The following is a 12,062-nucleotide window of genomic DNA, read 5'->3' as shown; positions in this document are numbered from 1 at the left end:
GAAGTTTGAATTGGATTCTGAAAGGGAAGCCAGTGAAGGGCCTGTAGGAGAGGTGAGGTAGACGTAGTGTGTTTGGTGAGGAAGATGAGCCGGGCAGCAGCATTGAGGATAGATTGGAGTGGAGAGAGGTATTTGTCAGGGAGGCCAGTTAGGAGGAGATTACAGTAGTCCAGTCTGGAAATAATCAGTGAGTGAATAATGATCTTAGTAGCATCCTGGGTGAGAAAGGGTCTGATTCTGGAAATGTTTTTTGAGATGAAAATGACAGGTTTGTGAGAGGTGCTGAATGTGTGGTTTGAAGGAGAGGGAGGAGTCAAGGATTACGCCAAGACAGCGTACTTGGGGGCTAGGGGAGATAGTGGTGCCATCAATAGATAATGACATTGTGGGCGGTGAGGCTGTGCGGGAGGGAGGGAAGATGATCAGCTCAGTCCTAGACATGTTGAGTTTAAGAAAGCGCTGGGACATCCAGGAAGAGATAGCAGAAAGACAGTTAGAGGCACGAGTGAGGAGAGCCGTGGAGAGATCAGGGGAGGAGAGGTAGATTTGAGTGTCATCAGCATAGAGGTGGTATTGGAAGTTAAAAGAACTAATGAGTCCACCTAAAGAGGACGTATTGAGAGAGAAAAGGAGAGGACCAAGAACAGAGCCTTGGGGGACACCAACAGATAGTGGAAGTGGGGGGGAGGTAGCATCATGAGAGGAGACAGAGAAGGAACGATCAGAGAGGTAGGAGGACAGCCAGGAGAGAGCAGTATCACGCAGACCAAGAGAGTGAAGGATTTGCAGAAGGAGTGGGTGGTCCACAGTGTCAAACGCAGCAGAGAGGTCAAGAAGAATAAGCAGAGAGTAGTGGCCCTTAGATTTTGCTGCATGGAGGTCTATGCAGACTTTTGTGAGGGCAGTTTCAGTGGAGTGGAGAGAATGGAAACCAGACTGGAATGGGTCAAGCAGTGAGTGAGAGGAAAGAAAGGCAGTGAGGCCATTATAGACAATACGCTCAAGAAGTTTGGAGGCAAAGGGTAGGAGAGAGATGGGTCGATAGTTGGAGAGAGTGTTAGGATCAAGGGTAGGTTTTTTAAGAATAGGGGAGACAAGAGCATGCTTGAAGGCAGAGGGGGCAGTGCCTGATGAGAGGGAGAGATTGAGAAGGTGGGCAAGATGGGAACAGGCAGAAGGAGAGAGGTAGCAGAGGAGGTGGGAAGGGATAGGGTCGAGCAGGCAGGTTGTGGGGGGGGGGGGGGGGGAACGGATGAGGGCCATGACTTCCTCGCCAGATACATGGGAGAAAGATGTCAGAGTTGGTAAGTGGGAAGGAATGATAATTATACATCTGAATAGGTCACATGACCCCAGGTTCTCTATTAACTGTGACATTTATGTTTGTTATACCCCTTTCACACCGCCAAAGCCGTGTTGCATCTGGGACCTTGTACACATGTCCAATGCGGTGCGTCCCATTTGGCCCCTTTCACACTGCATGGGTGCTCTTGCTTATTGCCGTGTCAGCAGCATCCGCAGTCATGTGCCCAAGACTGGCGTTTGGAGATGAGATCATCTCCATGCAAAAGCTTTCCTATATTTTGAATGTGTCGCTACCAGGGTTCAAATACCGCGTCACTTGAACTGGGTTATTTCCCCTGGCCCCTTTCACTCTGCACTAAAACACGGCTTGCTGTGCCTTCAGGTGCAATAACCTGGTTTATTTTTGGCAGTGTGAAAGGGGTATTACTTATCCTGTGATAAGAGTAGACTAAGGTATAATCAGAAAAAGGATTCTCCATTACAGCCTACACACAGAAAAGTGGATTTAACCTTTTTACGTACAGTAAAAAACTAATATAAATTATCATTAAGGTCAGTGACTTCTTTCTACAATCAAAGGAACTGTGTGTTGGGATCAAAACATATGTCTCGCACTAAAGTTTAGCCAAAGAACCACAATGTTGCAATTTGCATTTCTGTTATGAAAAAGGACACCATTAATAATTCTTAGCAGCAACAATTGCTAATGTTGCAACCTGTGATGTTACGGGATATTTTGATGATTCCTGGTCATTTCGGGATACTACAATGAAGTTAGCTACTGTACATCTTGTATAAAGATTTAATAAATACAAAGTGGTGCTATAGACAAATATTTTGCCATAAAGTGTTTTAAATGTGCATACACACGATGAGATTTGGGCTAACCCTGATTCTCACTGTGCGAAAGGGACTATGTCGGTATCACAAGCATAGATGACTGTGTTTGCGATACTGACTATGGGGGTCATTCTGAGCTGATCACGCTGCCGATTTTCGCTGTGCTGCGATAAGGTCTCTACTGCGCATGCGTATGCACCACAATGCGCACTCGCGTCGTACAGGTACAATGCAGATAGTTTCTGAGCTATGCATTTAATGAAGAATCCAAACGCACAGCCAATCGCAAGAAGATTGACAGAAAGAAGCCGTTTATGGGTGTCAACTGACCATTTTCTTGGAGAAGTAGAAAAAACGCAGTCCGGGCATTTGGAGGGCGGTTGTGTGACGTCAATTCCGGCACCAAAAAGACTGAAGTGATCGCAAGGGCTGAGTAAGTTCAGACCTACTCTGAAACTGCACAAAATGTTTTTGTAGAGCTGGGCTGCACAGGCGTTCGCACACTTGCAAAATGAAAATACACTCCCCCGTGGGTGGCGACTATGCGTCTGCACAGCTGCTAAAAACAGCTAGCGTGCAATCAACTCGGAATGACCCCCTATTTGCGATTTTGGCTAAGTGTCAATTTTAACTATCTTTTCAACAAGATAGTCAAAATTTACTTGCCTGCACAGTCTATCTAGGTTTGCGATGCCGATCGTGCAGGACCGCGAATCGGCATTGCATCAGGATCGCAAGGTGACTTTCACCTTGCGATCTGCACTAACTTTTCTTACAATTTTGACTATATAATCAAAATCGTAAGAAAAAAATCTCACTGTGTGTACACGCCTTAAGATTGATAGCAGCAGAACACTAGTTATATATTGTGTGTAATCTGACTCCAACTTTTCACATTTTTATCCAGTTACATATACATTTATTATATTTTGATTGTGTGTGTTATAAAAAAAAACAGGTCACAATAAACACATCTCAATTAATAAAAAAAAAAAAAAAAAAAAAAAAAAAACACTCTTAGTGCAGCGCCTAACGATAGTATAGATAAATAATAAACTGCTGAGACACTGCGCTTGCCTTGACCACTATGTGAAGAATGGAGAGAGTAGACTGAAACAACAAGAGAGGCTGCGCTGTGTGTCAGTAGTTAAGTACAAAAAGAGCAAACGTGTACTATAAAGGTATTAAATTTATTAAAAATGACATGTGGTTAATAAAACAAACTTAAAATAAAAGCACACCTGTATCTGTCTCAAAGGTATATGGAGTAGTGATAACTGGTATATGGTATATGGCAATAAAGGTCCAATATAAAGTTCAGAAAAAAGAAACTCAATGCGGTGCAGTCCCAGAGAAATGGTTACCTCGTATATGTCACCCGGCAGATGGTGATGTGTGTGTATAGTACCTCTCCGATTGGGCTGGTATAAATTTCGGCCGGGGACGCTCGGCCGAAATTTATACCAGCCCAATCGGAGAGGTACTATACACACACATCACCATCTGCCGGGTGACATATACGAGGTAACCATTTCTCTGGGACTGCACCGCATTGAGTTTCTTTTTTCTGAACTTTATATTGGACCTTTATTGCCATATACCATATACCAGTTATCACTACTCCATATACCTTTGAGACAGATACAGGTGTGCTTTTATTTTAAGTTTGTTTTATTAACCACATGTCATTTTTAATAAATTTAATACCTTTATAGTACACGTTTGCTCTTTTTGTACTTAACTACTGACACACAGCGCAGCCTCTCTTGTTGTTTCACATCTCAATTAATGTCAATTTAGGGGTAATTAGTAAAAGTAATACTATTTCTATTATCAAGTGTGCTCCACAAATGTCTTCTATTTCTTTTTGTTCCTTGCAAAAAAATCTTTTGTTTCATTTTTTTTGGAACTCATCTATCTTAAACCCTTTTCCACCTAAAACCGGGTCAAACCCAGATAACCTAACATGGGCTTGAAGCCATGTCACAGCGGCTTGAAACCCCATTCACACGGTAAGCCGGACCTGGCTTTGTGGTAAGTTTTTCCTCTGCCAGCGCTTGGAGATGACATCACCTCCAAGCACAAGTGAGCCCGCTCTCCATAGGGTTTAAACAGGCCCGGGTCGTATGTCCCGGATCACCCGTTTACACTGCACACTTACCCGGGTTCTTCCCAGGTGTGATCCTGGTAGCTTCCAGGGTCAGATTCCTAGTTACTGGACATGGGCCACGACCCAGGTAGACCCGTCAATAACCCGTGTTATTGCGGCAGTGGAAATCAGATGGGAAAGAGTCAGTGGGTGATGATTTGCCCTGTTCATTTAGTATGTGTTCATTTATGACTAAGCAGCCCTGGTGAGTCTGTCTGGTTGTCACACAAGGATTCATCCTCTTTAACTAAGTAACAGTTCAGAGTTTATACACGGTATGGTGGGCATCACGCTGTAAACTATGGGACCACAGCAAACAGTGAGCATAGGTGGCACAAGTGCCAAAATGCATTAGTGATCTGACACCACCAGAGGTGGCCCTAATCAATATGATGCCCTAGGCAAGATTTTTGCTGGTGCCCCCTATCACCGCTGCTAGTTTCGCCTGCATACCTCCCAACATGACCCATTCCAGGAGGGACAAAATGCTCTGCTACTGGACTTCCTTCTTAATATTATGATTGGTGTTACCTGTGGTGAACTATTTAACTGATAAGAAAGGTACTTCAACACAGGTGATTGCAATCATAAATTAAGAGGAAAGTCCAGGTAAAGATAATTTTGTCCTTCCTGGAATGGGTATGTTAGGAGGAATGGGAAGAGTATATTACATTTAAAACCAATGGTGTATATTAGCTTTAAACTAATAGTTTAATAATGCCTGTGTACTGTTTATAGCTCCACCTAATTGAGAGACAACTAAGTTTTCTTGTAGTGGAACAAAGACAACTTAATCAAACTTAAAATACACATAGAAAATTAAAATCTATAATTTAACATGTCACATGCAAGAATAGCAGCAGCCGAAGGATTGCTCACACACTAGAACAGGACTCAGGAGGACTACTTGGTTCTGCTGTCACAAATGAGACAGAGCTAGTGATGTCAGTGTGCTCCAGCTGGAGGGGGGGGGGGGCTGACAGAGGGGGGCCTTGGGTACAGTATCCCTTGTGGCCCTCACTTAATCTGGCTATGGTTGGGCGCCATTTTTTTGGAGACAATGCATCTTATTTTCATTGCTATGTGACTAGGATGCAAAAGCAGCTTCTACTGATTAAAATGATAATTAGCATGCCTATATTCTGTGTGCGACTGTGGCTGCATCTGAAATACTACGTTACAGTGATATCAAGGAATACACTGTAACATATTATTATTATTATTATTATTATTATTATTACATTTTATTTATAAGGCGCCACATGTGTTTCGCAGCGCCGTACAAAGGACAGTACAGGGGACAAAACATTGCATTACAGTAAATAAATAACAGAAATAGAGTACAGGTAACAGAGCACCACACATTCTCAAGACATAATACAGCTAAGATGTAAGTATCGAGGGAGTGATCATCGTACTACTAGAGGCTGGTGGCCATAGATGGAGATGAGCCTTTACTAGCAGGATAAAGATGGTCGTTGAGTAGGGGAGAGCTGTGAGTGAAATGTGTTGAGACGAGGGCTTAGATAACAAGAGGAAAGAGGGCCCTGCTCTGAAGAGCTAACAATCTAATGGGGAGGGGCGACAGACAGATGACAAGAGGTGCAGGCAAGTGGGAGGTAGCCTGATGGCAGTATGCAAGCAAAGCTGAGATGTTCACGGCATGAGGCAGGGGGGTGGAGGCGCGGCTCCATATGCAGATACAGCCACAGTCATACACAGAATATAGGCATGCCACATATCATTTTAATCAGCATAATCTGCTTGTGCCCCTAGGCTTTCCAAATGCCCTAGGCATTTGCCTAGTTTGCCTATGCCTAGAACTGGCACTGGACACCTCCATACAGGGGAACAGGCCATTACACTGAAGGGGGTCAGTAATGAGACATGGGAAGGAAGGTTGGTCCTTTCTGACATGGGAGTGCTGTTGGCATACAGCTACCTCATTGGTTATTCGGTTAATTTAGGCAGGAGATGAATACATCTCTATGCTTAGTGACCAACCTGGGTAATACTAATTAAAGTTGTGACCTTTCTCTTTCTCCCTGCCATATATTGTTGTCTGTGTGATTTGCAGGATAAGTCATGTGTTGGGTTATTTATTGAACATGAGCCAAAAGAGAATACCAACCTATAGGTGGTTTATAGTTACAACATCAAAGTTTAAGGTTCAACACTTGAAAGTTTATTGATGCCTATTAGGGGGTGTAGTATGGTATGCCGGCGGCCGGGCTCCCGGCGACCAGCATACCGGTGCTGGGAGCCCGACCGCCGGCATACCAACAGCGTGGCGAGTGCAAATGAGCCCCTTGCGGGGGGAAAAGTGTCGGTATGCCGGCTGTCGGGATTCCGGTGCCGTTATACTGTGTGCCGGGATCCCGACAGTCAGCATACTGAAGACCACTCCTATTAGGGAATGTGTCTGTTGCAAATACATTAAAAAACAAAACAAAAACAAACTTGGGTGGAAATAGGATGTAAGGGTATGTGACATTTTCTTTGCTGAAACCAGGTGCATACACTACTGTTGACTACTGGCACACATCTTATAATAATTACCCCTTTTCTCTAACGTCCTTAGTGGATGCTGGGGACTCCGTAAGGACCATGGGGATTAGCGGCTCCGCAGGAGACTGGGCACAACTATAAAGAAAGCTTTTAGACTACTGGTGTGCACTGGCTCCTCCCACTAAGACCCTCCTCCAGACCTCAGTTAGATTCTTGTGCCCGGCCGAGCTGGATGCACACTAGGGGCTCTTCTGAGCACCTAGAAAGAAAGTATATTTAGTTTTTTTATTTTCAGTGAGATCTGCTGGCAACAGACTCACTGCAGCGAGGGACTAAGGGGAGAAGAAGCGAACCTACCTAACAGGTGGTAGTTTGGGCTTCTTAGGCTACTGGACACCATTAGCTCCAGAGGGATCGACCGCAGGACCCGACCTTGGTGTTCGTTCCCGGAGCCGCGCCGCCGTCCCCCTTACAGAGCCAGAAGCACGAAGAAGGTCCGGAAAATCGGCGGCAGAAGACTTCAGTCTTCACCAAGGTAGCGCACAGCACTGCAGCTGTGCGCCATTGCTCCTCATGTACACCTCATACTTCGGTCACTGATGGGTGCAGGGCGCTGGGGGGGGCACCCTGAGGGCAATAAATAACACCTTGGCTGGCAAAATATACATTCATATATAGTCCCAGAGGCTATATAGATGTAAAATTACCCCTGCCAGTATCACAGAAAAAGCGGGAGAAAGTCCACCGAAAAGGGGGCGGGGCTTCTCCCTCAGCACACAGGCGCCATTTTTCCCTCACAGTTCCGCTGGAAGGAAGCTCCCTGGCTCTCCCCTGCAGTCTGAGAATACTACAGAAGGGTAAAAAAGAGAGGGGGGGCACTAAATTTAGGCGCAGTATAGATATATATATGTAATATATATATAAAAAAAGCAACTATAGGGAAAACACTCATTGATAGTGGGATCCCAGTGTTATATAGCGCTCTGGTGTGTGCTGGCATACTCTCTCTCTGTCTCCCCAAAGGGCTTTGTGGGGTCCTGTCCTCTGTCAGAGCATTCCCTGTGTGTTGCGGTGTGTCGGTACGGCTGTGTCGACATGTTTGATGAGGAGGCTTATGTGGAGGCGGAGCAGATGCCTGTAAATGTGATGTCACCCCCTGCAGGGTCGACACCTGAGTGGATGGTGCAGTGGAAGGAATTACGTGATAGTGTCGACTCCTTACATAAAAGGTTTGACGACATACCTAATGTGGGACAGCCGGCTTCTCAGCCTGTGCCTGCCCAGGCGTCTCAAAAACCATCAGGGGCTCTAAAACGCCCGCTACCTCAGATGGTTGACACAGATGTCGACACGGATACTGACTCCAGTGTCGACGACGAAGAGACTAATGTAACTTCCAGTAGGGCCACACGTTACATGATTGAGGCAATGAAAAATGTGTTGCACATTTCTGATGTTACCCCCGGTACCACAAAAAAGGGTATAATGTTTGGAGAGAAAAAACTACCAGTAGCTTTTCCTCCATCTGAAGAGTTAAATGAAGTGTGTGAAGAAGCGTGGGCTTCCCCTGATAAAAAGATGGTAATTTCTAAGAGGTTACTAATGGCGTACCCTTTCCCGCCAGAGGATAGGTCACGCTGGGAAACATCCCCTAGGGTGGATAAAGCGCTCACACGCTTGTCAAAGAAGGTGGCACTACCGTCTCCGGATACGGCCGCCCTGAAGGAATCTGCTGATAGAAAGCAGGAGGCTATCCTGAAATCTATATATACACACACAGGTGTGATACTGAGACCGGCTATAGCTTCAGCCTGGATGTGCAGCGCTGCTGCTGCGTGGTCAGATTCCCTGTCAGAAAATATAGATACCCTAGACAGGGACACTATTTTGCTAAACGTAGAGCATATAAAAGATGCACTTTTATACATGAGGGATGCACAGAGGGATATTTGCCGGCTGGCATCCAAAATTAGTGCAATGTCCATTTCTGCCAGGAGAGGGTTATGGACTCGGCAGTGGACAGGTGATGCAGATTCCAAACGACACATGGAAGTTCTGCCTTATAAGGGTGAGGAATTTTTCGGGGATGGTCTCTCGGACCTCGTTTCCACAGCAACAGCTGGGAAGTCTACATTTTTGCCCCATATTCCCTCACAACCAAAGAAAGCACCGTATTATCAGGTACAGTCCTTTCGGCCCAATAGGGGCAAGCGCGTGAAAGGCGCGTCCTTTCTGCCCAGAGGCAGAGGTAGAGGGAAAAAGCTGCAGCATACAGCCAGTTCCCAGGAGCAAAAGTCCTCCCCCGCTTCCTCTAAGTCCACAGCATGACGCTGGGGCTCCACAGGCAGAGCCAGGTACGGTGGGGGCCCGTCTCAAGCATTTCAGCAATCAGTGGGCTCGCTCACGGGTGGATCCCTGGATCCTTCAAATAGTATCTCAGGGGTACAAACTGGAATTCGAGACGTCTCCCCCCCCGCCGTTTCCTCAAATCTGCCTTGCCAACCACTCCCTCAGGCAGGGAGGCAGTGTTACAGGCAATTCAAAAGCTGTATTCACAACAAGTGATAGTAAAGGTGCCCCTACTTCAACAAGGAAGGGGTTACTATTCCACAATGTTTGTGGTACCGAAACCGGACGGTTCGGTGAGACCCATTTTAAATTTGAAATCCTTGAACACATATATCAAAAAATTCAAGTTCAAGATGGAATCGCTCAGGGCGGTTATTGCAAGCCTGGACGAGGGAGATTACATGGTATCGCTGGACATCAAGGATGCTTACCTACATGTCCCCATTTACCATCCTCACCAGGAGTACCTCAGGTTTGTGGTACAAGATTGTCATTACCAATTCCAGACGTTGCCGTTCGGTCTCTCCACGGCTCCGAGGGTCTTTACCAAGGTAATGGCGGAAATGATGATACTCCTTCGAAGGAAGGGAGTTTTAATTATCCCGTACTTGGACGATCTCCTGATAAAGGCGAGGTCCAGAGAGCAGTTGTTGGTAGGGGTTGCACTATCTCGGGAAGTGCTACAACAGCACGGCTGGATTCTAAACATTCCAAAGTCACAGCTGGTCCCTACGACACGCCTGCTGTTCCTAGGGATGGTTCTGGACACAGAACAGAGAAAAGTGTTTCTTCCGGAGGAGAAGGCCAAGGAGCTGTCATCTCTAGTCAGAGGCCTCCTAAAACCAAAACAGGTGTCGGTGCATCACTGCACGCGGATCCTGTGAAAAATGGTAGCTTCCTACGAAGCGATTCCATTCGGCAGGTTTCATGCAAGAACCTTTCAGTGGGACCTGTTGGACAAGTGGTCCGGATCGCATCTTCAGATGCATCGTCTGATAACCCTGTCTCCAAGGACAAGGGTGTCTCTGCTGTGGTGGCTGCAGAGTGCTCATCTTCAAGAGGGCCGCAGATTCGGCATACAGGACTGGGTCCTGGTGACCACGGATGCCAGCCTTCGAGGCTGGGGAGCAGTCACACAGGGAAGAAACTTCCAAGGACTATGGTCAAGTCAGGAGTCTTCCCTGCACATAAATATTCTGGAACTAAGGGCCATTTACAATGCCCTAAGTCAGGCAAAACCCCTGCTTCAAAACCAGCCGGTACTGATCCAGTCAGACAACATCACGGCGGTCGCCCATGTAAATCGACAGGGCGGCACGAGAAGCAGGACGGCGATGGCAGAAGCCACAAGGATTCTCCGATGGGCGGAAAATCACGTGTTAGCACTGTCAGCAGTGTTCATTCCGGGAGTAGACAACTGGGAAGCAGACTTCCTCAGCAGGCACGACCTCCACCCGGGAGAGTGGGGACTTCATCCAGAAGTCTTTCAAATGATTGTAAACCAGTGGGAAAAACCACAGGTGGACATGATGGCGTCCCGCCTAAACAAAAAGCTAGAAAAATATTGCGCCAGGTCAAGAGACCCGCAGGCGATAGCGGTGGACGCTCTGGTAACACCGTGGGTGTACCAATCGGTTTATGTGTTCCCTCCTCTTCCTCTCATACCAAAGGTACTGAGGATAATAAGGAGAAGAGGAGTAAGAACTATACTCATTGTTCCGGATTGGCCAAGAAGAGCGTGGTATCCGGAACTTCAAGAAATTATGTCAGAGGACCCATGGCCTCTACCGCTCAGACAGGACCTGCTGCAGCAGGGGCCCTGTCTGTTCCAAGACTTACCGCGGCTGCGTTTGAGGGCATGGCGGTTGAACACCGGATCCTGAAGGAAAAGGGCATTCCGGAGGAAGTCATTCCTACGCTGATAAAAGCTAGGAAAGAAGTAACTGCGAACCATTATCACTGCATATGGCGAAAATATGTTGCGTGGTGTGAGGCCAGGAATGCCCCAACGGAAGAATTTCAGCTGGGCCTGTTCCTGCACTTCCTACAGTCAGGGGTGACTATGGGCCTTAAATTGGGTTCCATTAAGGTCCAGATTTCGGCTCTATCGATTTTCTTCCAGAAAGAATTGGCTTCACTACCTGAAGTTCAGACTTTTGTTAAGGGAGTGCTGCATATTCATCCCCCTTTTGTGCCTCCAGTGGCACCTTGGGATCTCAACATGGTGTTGGATTTCCTAAAGTCACATTGGTTTGAGCCACTGAAAACCGTGGATTTGAAATATCTCACGTGGAAAGTGGTCATGTTGTTGGCCTTGGCTTCGGCCAGGCGTGTTTCAGAATTGGCGGCTTTGTCATGTAAAAGCCCTTATCTGATTTTCCATATGGATAGGGCAGAATTGAGGACTCGTCCCCAGTTTCTCCCCAAAGTGGTATCAGCTTTTCATCTGAACCAACCTATCGTGGTGCCTGCGGCTACAAATTACTTGGAGGCTTCCAAGTTGTTGGATGTAGTCAGGGCCCTAAAAATTTATGTTTCCAAGACAGCTGGAGTCAGGAAGACTGACTCGCTCTTTATCCTGTATGAGCCCAACAAGTTGGGTGCACCTGCTTCTAAGCAGACTATTGCTCGCTGGATCTGTAGTACGATTCAGCTTGCACATTCTGCGGCTGGACTGCCGCATCCTAAATCAGTGAGGGCCCATTCCACGAGGAAAGTGGGCTCTTCTTGGGCGGCTGCCCGAGGGGTCTCGGCTCTTCAACTTTGCCGAGCTGCTACTTGGTCAGGGGCAAACACGTTTGCTAAATTCTACAAATTTGATACCCTGGCTGAGGAGGACCTTGAGTTCTCTCATTCGGTGCTGCAGAGTCATCCGCACTCTCCCGCCCGTTTGGGAGCTTTGGTATAATCC

Source organism: Pseudophryne corroboree, chromosome 1 (genome assembly GCF_028390025.1).
Source record: "Pseudophryne corroboree isolate aPseCor3 chromosome 1, aPseCor3.hap2, whole genome shotgun sequence".
Taxonomy (NCBI): domain Eukaryota; kingdom Metazoa; phylum Chordata; class Amphibia; order Anura; family Myobatrachidae; genus Pseudophryne; species Pseudophryne corroboree.
Note: the sequence above shows the minus strand (reverse complement) of the source record.